Below are 12,769 nucleotides of genomic sequence, written 5' to 3' on the forward strand. Positions count from 1 at the left end.
ACAATGACATTGTTGTTAAATGTATATTACATTATATCTCATGTAGATATAGTAACAATGACAATGTTATTAAACCTATATTGCATTATATCGAGTAGATATCGAAACAATGACATTGTTATCAAGTGTATATTACATTATATCTCATGTAGATATAGTAATAATATCTTCTATATTAAGTGTATATTGCATTATATCGCATGTAGATATAGTAACAATGACATTGTTTTAAATACATATTACATTATATCTCATGTGGATATAGTAACAATGACACTTTCATTAAATGTATAGTACATTATATCTCATGTATATATCGTAACAATGACAGTGTGATTACATGTATATTCCATTATATCACGTAGATATAGAAACAATGACATTGTTATTAAACCTATATTGCATTATATCGAGTAGATATCGTAACAATGACATTGCTATAAAGTGTATATTACATTATATCTCATGTAGATATAGTAACAAGTGTATTGCTATTAAATGTATTTTGCATTATATCTCATGTATGTATAGTAACAATGACATTGTTATTAAGGGTACATAACATTATATCGAGTAGATATAGTAACAAGTGTGTTGCTATTAAATGTATATTACATTATATCTCATGTATATATAGTAACAATGACAGTGTTGTTACATGTATATTCCATTATATCACGTAGATATAGAAACAATGACATTGTTATTAAACGTATATTACATTATATCTCATGTAGATATAGTAACAATGACAATGTTATTAAGTGTATATTACATTATATCTCATGTAGATATAGTAATAATGACTTCTATATTAAGTGTATATTGCATTATATCTCATGTAGATATAGTAATAATGACTCCTATATTAAGTGTATATTGCATTATATCTCATGTAGATATAGTAACAATGACATTGTTATTAAACGTATGTTACATTATATCTCATGTATATATAGCAACAATGACATTGTTATTATATGTACATTACAGTGTATCTCATGTATGTATAGTTACAATGACATTGTTATTAAATGTATATTATATTATATCCCATGGAGATATACTAATAATGACATTGATATTAAATATATATTACATCTCTGATGTAGATATAGTAACAACTGTATTGCTATTAAATGTATATTACATTATATCTCATGTATATATAGTAACGATGACAGTGTTATTACATGTATATTCCATTATATCATGGAGATTTAGTAACAATGACATTGTTTTAAATATATATTCCATTATATCTCATGTGGATATAGTAACAATGACATCGTCATTAAATGTATAGTACATTATATCTCATGTATGTATAGTAACAATGACATTGTTATTATATGTACATTCCATCAAATCATGTAGATATAGTAACAATGACATAGTTATTAAATATATATTACATTATATCTTATGTGGATATAGCAACAATGACATCTTCATTAAATGTATAGTACATTATATCTCATGTATATATAGTAACAATGGCATTGTTATTATATGTACATTCCATTATATCATGTAGATATAGTAACAATGACGTTCTTATTAAATATATATTACATTACATCTCACGTAGATATAGTAACAATGACATTGTTATTAAGTGTATATTACATTATATCTCATGTATATATAGCAACAATGACATCTTCATTAAATGTATAGTACATTATATCTCATGTATATATAGTAACAATGACATTGTTATTATATGTACATTCCATCATATCATGTAGATATAGTAACAATGACATTGTTATTATATGTACATTACAGTGTATCTCATGTATGTATAGTTACAATGACATTGTTATTAAATGTATATTATATTATATCCCATGGAGATATACTAATAATGACATTGATATTAAATATATATTACATCTCTGATGTAGATATAGTAACAACTGTATTGCTATTAAATGTATATTACATTATATCTCATGTATATATAGTAACGATGACAGTGTTATTACGTGTATATTCCATTATATCATGGAGATTTAGTAACAATGACATTGTTTTAAATATATATTCCATTATATCTCATGTGGATATAGTAACAATGACATCGTCATTAAATGTATAGTACATTATATCTCATGTATGTATAGTAACAATGACATTGTTATTATATGTACATTCCATCAAATCATGTAGATATAGTAACAATGACATTGATATTAAATATATATTACATTACATCTCACGTAGATATAGTAACAATGACAATGTTATTAAACCTATATTGCATAATATCGAGTAGATATCGAAACAATGACATTGTCATCATGTGTATATTACATTATATCTCATGTAGATATAGTAATAGTGACTTCTATATTAAGTGGATATTGCATTATATCTCATGTAGATATAGTAACAATGACATTGTTATTAAACGTATGATACAATATATCTCATGTATATATAGCAACAATGACATTGTTATTATATGTACATTACAGTATATCTCATGTAGATATAGTAATAATGTCTTCTATATTAAATGTATATTGCATTATATCGCATGTAGATATAGTAACAATGACATTGTTTTAAATACATATTACATTATATCTCATGTGGATATAGTAACAATGACACTTTCATTAAATGTATAGTACATTATATCTCATGTATATATCGTAACAATGACAGTGTTATTACATGTATATTCCATTATATCACGTAGATATAGAAACAATGACATTGTTATTAAACCTATATTGCATTATATCGAGTAAATATCGTAACAATGACATTGCTATATAGTGTATATTACATTATATCTCATGTAGATATAGTACAAAGTGTATTGCTATTAAATGTATTTTACATTATATCTCATGTATATATAGTAACAATGACAGTGTTGTTACATGTATATTCCATTATATCATGTAGATTTAGTAACAATGACATTGTTATTATATGTACATTCCATTATATCATGTAGATATAGTAACAATGACATTGTTATTAAATATATATTACATTATATCTCGCGTAGATATAGTAACAATGACAATGTTATTAAGTGTATATTACATTATATCTCATGTAGATATAGTAATAATGACTTCTATATTAAGTGTATATTGCATTATATCTCATGTAGATATAGCAACAATGACATTGTTTTAAATACATATTACATTATATCTCATGTGGATATAGTAACAATGACATCTTCATTAAATGTATAGTACATTATATCTCATGCATATATAGTAACAATGACATTGTTATTATATGTACATTCCATTATATCATGTAGGTATAGTAACAATGACAATGTTATTAAGTGTATATTACATTATATCTCATGTAGATGTAGTAATAATGACTTCTATATTAAGTGTATATTGCATTATATCTCATGTAGATATAGTAACAATGACATTGTTATTAAACGTATGTTACATTATATCTCATGTATATATAGCAACAATGACATTGTTATTATATGTACATTACAGTATATCTCATGTATGTATAGTGACAATGACATTGGTATTAAATGTATATTATATTATATCCCATGGAGATATACTAATAATGACATTGATATTAAATATATATTACATCTCTGATGTAGATATAGTAACAACTGTATTGCTATTAAATGTATATTACATTATATCTCATGTATATATAGTAACGATGACAGTGTTATTACATGTATATTCCATTATATCATGGAGATTTAGTAACAATGACATTGTTTTAAATATATATTCCATTATATCTCATGTGGATATAGTAACAATGACATCTTCATTAAATGTATAGTACATTATATCTCATGTATGTATAGTAACAATGACATTGTTATTATATGTACATTCCATCAAATCATGTAGATATAGTAACAATGACATTGTTATTAAATATATATTACATTATATCTTATGTGGATATAGCAACAATGACATCTTCATTAAATGTATAGTACATTATATCTCACGTATATATAGTAACAATGACATTGTTATTATATGTACATTCCATTATATCATGTAGATATAGTAACAATGACATTGTTATTAAATATATATTACATTATATCTCACGTAGATATAGTAACAATGACAATGTTATTAAACCTATATTGCATAATATCGAGTAGATATCGAAACAATGACATTGTCATCATGTGTATATTACATTATATCTCATGTAGATATAGTAATAGCGACTTCTATATTAAGTGTATATTGCATTATATCTCATGTAGATATAGTAACAATGACATTGTTATTAAACGTATGTTACAATATATCTCATGTGTATATAGCAACAATGACATTGTAATTATATGTACATTACAGTATATCTCATGTAGATATAGTAATAATGTCTTCTATATTAAGTGTATATTGCATTATATCGCATGTAGATATAGTAACAATGACATTGTTTTAAATACATATTACATTATATCTCATGTGGATATAGTAACAATGACATCTTCATTAAATGTATAGTACATTATATCTCATGTATATATAGTAACAATGACATTGTTATTACATGTACATTCCATTATATCATGGAGATTTAGTAACAATGACATTGTTTTAAATATATATTCCATTATATCTCATGTGGATATAGTAACAATGACATCTTCATTAAATGTATAGTACATTATATCTCATGTATATATAGTAACAATGACATTGTTATTATATGTACATTCCATTATATCATGTAGGTATAGTAACAATGACATTGTTATAAAATATATATTACATTATGTCTCATGTAGATATAGTAACAATGACAATGTTATTAAACCTATATTGCATTATATCGAGTAGATATCGAAACAATGACATTGTTATCAAGTGTATATTACATTATATCTCATGTAGATGTAGTAATAATGACTTCTATATTAAGTGTATATTGCATTATATCGCATGTAGATATAGTAACAATGACATTGTTTTAAATACATATTACATTATATCTCATGTGGATATAGTAACAATGACATCTTCATTAAATGTATAGTTTATTATATCTCATGTATATATAGTAACAATGACATTGTTATTATATGTACATTCCATTATATCATGTAGATATAGTAACAATGACATTGTTATTAAACGTATATTACATTATATCTCATGTAGATATAGTAATAATGACTTCTATATTAAGTGTATATTGCATTATATCGCATGTAGATATAGTAACAATGAAACTGTTTTAAATACATATTACATTATATCTCATGTGGATATAGGAACAATGACATCTTCATTAAATGTATAGTACATTATATCTCATGTATATATAGTAACAATGACATTGTTATTATATGTACATTCCATCATATCATGTAGATATAGTAACAATGACATTGTTATTAAATATATATTACATTATATCTCATGTGGATATAGCAACCATGACATCTTCATTAATTGCATAGTACATTATATCTCATGTATATATAGTAACAATGACATTGTTATTATATGTACATTCCATCATATCATGTAGATATAGTAACAATGACATTGTTATTAAATATATATTACATTATATCTCATGTGGATATAGCAACCATGACATCTTCATTAAATGTATAGTACATTATATCTCATGTATATATAGTAACAATGACATTGTTATTATATGTACATTCCATTATATCATGTAGATATAGTAACAATGACATTGTTATTAAACGTATATTACATTATATCTCATGTAGATATAGTAATAGCGACTTCTATATTAAGTGTATATTGCATTATATCTCATGTAGATATAGTAACAATGACATTGTTATTAAACGTATGTTACAATATATCTCATGTATATATAGCAACAATGACATTGTAATTATATGTACATTACAGTATATCTCATGTAGATATAGTAATAATGTCTTCTATATTAAGTGTATATTGCATTATATCGCATGTAGATATAGTAACAATGACATTGTTTCAAATACATATTACATTATATCTCATGTGGATATAGTAACAATGACACTTTCATTAAATGTATAGTACATTATATCTCATGTATATATCGTAACAATGACAGGGTTATTACATGTATATTCCATTATATCACGTAGATATAGAAACAATGACATTGTTATTAAACGTATATTACATTATATCTCATGTAGATATAGTAACAATGACAATGTTATTAAGTGTATATTACATTATATCTCATGTAGATATAGTAATAATGACTTCTATATTAAGTGTATATTGCATTATATCTCATGTAGATATAGTAATAATGACTCCTATATTAAGTGTATATTGCATTATATCTCATGTAGATATAGTAACAATGACATTGTTATTAAACGTATGTTACATTATATCTCATGTATATATAGCAACAATGACATTGTTATTATATGTACATTACAGTGTATCTCATGTATGTATAGTTACAATGACATTGTTATTAAATGTATATTATATTATATCCCATGGAGATATACTAATAATGACATTGATATTAAATATATATTACATCTCTGATGTAGATATAGTAACAACTGTATTGCTATTAAATGTATATTACATTATATCTCATGTATATATAGTAACGATGACAGTGTTATTACATGTATATTCCATTATATCATGGAGATTTAGTAACAATGACATTGTTTTAAATATATATTCCATTATATCTCATGTGGATATAGTAACAATGACATCGTCATTAAATGTATAGTACATTATATCTCATGTATGTATAGTAACAATGACATTGTTATTATATGTACATTCCATCAAGTCATGTAGATATAGTAACAATGACATAGTTATTAAATATATATTACATTATATCTTATGTGGATATAGCAACAATGACATCTTCATTAAATGTATAGTACATTATATCTCATGTATATATAGTAACAATGGCATTGTTATTATATGTACATTCCATTATATCATGTAGATATAGTAACAATGACATTCTTATTAAATATATATTACATTACATCTCACGTAGATATAGTAACAATGACATTGTTATTAAGTGTATATTACATTATATCTCATGTAGATATAGTAATAGTGAATTCTATATTAAGTGTATATTGCATTATATCTCATGTAGATATAGTAATAATGACTTCTATATTAAGTGTATATTGCATTATATCTCATGTAGATATAGTAACAATGACATTGTTATTAAACGTATGTTACATTATATCTCATGTATATATAGCAACCATGACATTGTTATTATATGTACATTCCATTATATCATGTAGATATAGTAACAATGACATTGTTATTAAATACATATTACATTATGTCTCATGTAGATATAGTGACAATGACAATGTTATTAAACCTATATTGCATTATATCGAGTAGATATCGAAACAATGACATTGTTATCAAGTGTATATTACATTATATCTCATGTAGATGTAGCAATAATGACTTCTATATTAAGTGTATATTGCATTATATCGCATGTAGATATGGTAACAATGACATTGGTTTAAATACATATTACATTATATCTCATGTGGATATAGTAACAATGACATCTTCATTAAATGTATAGTACATTATATCTCATGTATATATAGTAACAATGACATTGTTATAATATGTACATTCCATTATATCATGTAGATATAGTAACAATGACATTGTCATTAAACGTATATTACATTATATCTCATGTAGATATAGTAACAATGACAATGTTATTAAGTGTATATTACATTATATCTCATGTAGATATAGTAATAATGACTTCTATATTAAGTGTATATTGCATTATATCTCATGTAGATATAGTAATAATGACTTCTATATTAAGTGTATATTGCATTATATCTCACGTAGATATAGTAACAATGACATTGTTATTAAACGTATGTTACATTATATCTCATGTATATATAGTAACAATGACATTGTTATTATATGTACATTCCATCATATCATGTAGATATAGTAACAATGACATTGTTATTAAATATATATTACATTATATCTCATGTGGATATAGCAACAATGACATCTTCATTAAATGTATAGTACATTATATCTCATGTATATATAGTAACAATGACATTGTTATTATATGTACATACCATTATATCATGTAGATATAGTAACAATGACATTGTTATTAAATATATATTACATTATATCTCATGTAGATATAGTAACAATGACAATGTTATTAAACCTATATTGCATTATATCGAGTAGATATCGAAACAATGACATTGTTATCAAGTGTATATTATATTATATCCCATGGAGATATACTAATAATGACATTGATATTGAATACATATTACATCTCTGATGTAGATATAGTAACAACTGTACTGCTATTAAATGTATATTACATTATATCTCATGTATATATAGTAACGATGACAGTGTTATTACATGTATATTCCATTATATCATGTAGATTTAGTAACAATGACATTGTTTTAAATATATATTACATTATATCTCATGTGGATATAGTAACAATGACATCTTCATTAAATGTATAGTACATTATATCTCATGTATATATAGAAACAATGACATTGTTATTATATGTACATTCCATTATATCATGTAGATATAGTAACAATGACATTGTTATTAAATATATATTACATTATGTCTCATGTAGATATAGTGACAATGACAATGTTATTAAACCTATATTGCATTATATCGTGTAGATATCGAAACAATGACATTGTTATCAAGTGTATATTACATTATATCTCATGTAGATGTAGTAATAATGACTTCTATATTAAGTGCATATTGCATTATATCTCATGTAGATATAGTAACAATGACATTGTTATTATATGTACATTACAGTGTATCTCATGTATGTATAGTTACAATGACATTGTTATTAAATGTATATTATATTATATCCCATGGAGATATACTAATAATGACATTGATATTAATATATATATTACATCTCTGATGTAGATATAGTAACAACTGTATTGCTATTAAATGTATATTACATTATATCTCATGTATATATAGTAACGATGACAGTGTTATTACGTGTATATTCCATTATATCATGGAGATTTAGTAACAATGACATTGTTTTAAATATATATTCCATTATATCTCATGTGGATATAGTAACAATGACATCGTCATTAAATGTATAGTACATTATATCTCATGTATGTATAGTAACAATGACATTGTTATTATATGTACATTCCATCAAATCATGTAGATATAGTAACAATGACATTGTTATTAAATATATATTACATTACATCTCACGTAGATATAGTAACAATGACAATGTTATTAAACCTATATTGCATAATATCGAGTAGATATCGAAACAATGACATTGTCATCATGTGTATATTACATTATATCTCATGTAGATATAGTAATAGTGACTTCTATATTAAGTGTATATTGCATTATATCTCATGTAGATATAGTAACAATGACATTGTTATTAAACGTATGATACAATATATCTCATGTATATATAGCAACAATGACATTGTTATTATATGTACATTACAGTATATCTCATGTAGATATAGTAATAATGTCTTCTATATTAAATGTATATTGCATTATATCGCATGTAGATATAGTAACAATGACATTGTTTTAAATACATATTACATTATATCTCATGTGGATATAGTAACAATGACACTTTCATTAAATGTATAGTACATTATATCTCATGTATATATCGTAACAATGACAGTGTTATTACATGTATATTCCATTATATCACGTAGATATAGAAACAATGACATTGTTATTAAACCTATATTGCATTATATCGAGTAAATATCGTAACAATGACATTGCTATATAGTGTATATTACATTATATCTCATGTAGATATAGTACAAAGTGTATTGCTATTAAATGTATTTTACATTATATCTCATGTATATATAGTAACAATGACAGTGTTGTTACATGTATATTCCATTATATCATGTAGATTTAGTAACAATGACATTGTTATTATATGTACATTCCATTATATCATGTAGATATAGTAACAATGACATTGTTATTAAATATATATTACATCTCTGATGTAGATATAGTAACAACTGTATTGCTATTAAATGTATATTACATTATATCTCATGTATATATAGTAACGATGACAGTGTTATTACATGTATATTCCATTATATCATGGAGATTTAGTAACAATGACATTGTTTTAAATATATATTCCATTATATCTCATGTGGATATAGTAACAATGACATCTTCATTAAATGTATAGTACATTATATCTCATGTATATATAGTAACAATGACATTGTTATTATATGTACATTCCATTATATCATGTAGGTATAGTAACAATGACATTGTTATAAAATATATATTACATTATGTCTCATGTAGATATAGTAACAATGACAATGTTATTAAACCTATATTGCATTATATCGAGTAGATATCGAAACAATGACATTGTTATCAAGTGTATATTACATTATATCTCATGTAGATGTAGTAATAATGACTTCTATATTAAGTGTATATTGCATTATATCGCATGTAGATATAGTAACAATGACATTGTTTTAAATACATATTACATTATATCTCATGTGGATATAGTAACAATGACATCTTCATTAAATGTGTAGTACATTATATCTCATGTATATATAGTAACAACGACATTGTTATTATATGCACATTCCATTATATCATGTAGATATAGTAACAATGACATTGTTATTAAATATATATTACATTATATCTCATGTGGATATAGCAACAATGACATCTTCATTAAATGTATAGTACATTATATCTCATGTACATATAGTAACAATGACAGTGTTATTACATGTATATTCCATTATATCATGTGGACATGGTAACAATGACATTGTTATTATATATATATTACATTATATCTCATGTGGATATAGTGACAATTACATCTTCATTAAATGTATAGTACATTATATCTCATGTATATATAGTAACAATGACAGTGTTATTACATGTATATTCCATTGTATCATGTAGATTTAGTAACAATGACATTGTTTTAAATATATATTACATTATATCTCATGTGGATATAGTAACAATGAACTCTTCATTAAATGTATAGTACATTATATCTCATGTATATATAGTAACAATGACACTGTTATTATATGCACATTCCATTATATCATGTAGATATAGTAACAATGACATTGTTATTAAACGTATATTACATTATATCTCATGTAGATATAGTAACAATGACAATGTTATTAAGTGTATAGTATATTATATCCCATGGATATATACTAATAATGACATTGATATTAAATATATGTTACATCTCTGATGTAGATATAGTAACAACTGTATAGCTATTAAATGTATATTGCATTATATCTCATGTAGATATAGTAACAATGACATTGTTATTAAACGTATGTTACATTATATCTCATGTATATATAGTAACAGTGACATTGTTATTAAATGTATAGTATATTATATCCCATGGAGATATACTAATAATGACATTGATATTAGGTATATATTACATCTCTGGTGTAGATATTGTAACAACTGCATAGCTATTAAGTGTATATTACCTTATATCTCATGTATATATAATAACAATGACAGTGTTATTACATGTATATTCCATTATATCATGTAGTTATAGTAACAATGACAATGTTATTAATCCTATATTGCATTATATTGAGTAGATATCGAAACAATGACATTGTTATCAAGTGTATATTACATTATATCTCATGTAGATATAGTAATAATGACTTCTATATTAAGTGTATATTGCATTATATCTCATGTAGATATAGTAACAATGACATTGTTTTAAATACATATTACATTATATCTCATGTGGATATAGTAACAATGACACTTTCATTAAATGTATAATACATTATATCTCATGTATATATAGTAACAATGACAGTGTTATTACATGTATATTCCATTATATCATGTAGATATAGTAACAATGACATAGTTATTATATATATATTACATTATATCTCATGTGGATATAGTGACAATTACATCTTCATTAAATGTATAGTACATTATATCTCATGTATATATAGTAACAATGACATTGTTATTAAACGTATATTACATTATATCTCATGTAGATATAGTAACAATGACATTGTAATTAAACGTATATTACATTATATCTCATGTAGATATAGTAACAATGACATTGTTATTAAATCTATAGTACATTATATCCCATGGAGATATACTAAAAATGACATTGATATTAAATATATATTACATCTCTGATGTAGATATAGTAAGAACTGTATTGCTATTAAATGTATATTACATTATATCTCATGTATCTATAGTAACAATGACAGTGTTATTACATGTATATTCCATTACATCATGTAGATATAGTAACAATGACATTGTTATTATATATATATTACATTATATCTCATGTGGATATAGTAACAATTACTTCTTCATTAAATGTATAGTATCTTATATCTCATGTATATATAGTAGCAATGGCATTGTTATTATATGTACATTCCATTATATCATGTAGATATAGTAACAATGACGTTGTTATTAAACGTATGTTACATTATATCTCATGTAGATATAGTAACAATGACATAGTTATTATATATATATTACATTATATCTCATGTGGGTATAGTAATAATGACATTGATATTATATGTATATTACAG

Source organism: Osmia lignaria, chromosome 12 (genome assembly GCF_051020975.1).
Source record: "Osmia lignaria lignaria isolate PbOS001 chromosome 12, iyOsmLign1, whole genome shotgun sequence".
NCBI lineage: Eukaryota > Metazoa > Arthropoda > Insecta > Hymenoptera > Megachilidae > Osmia > Osmia lignaria.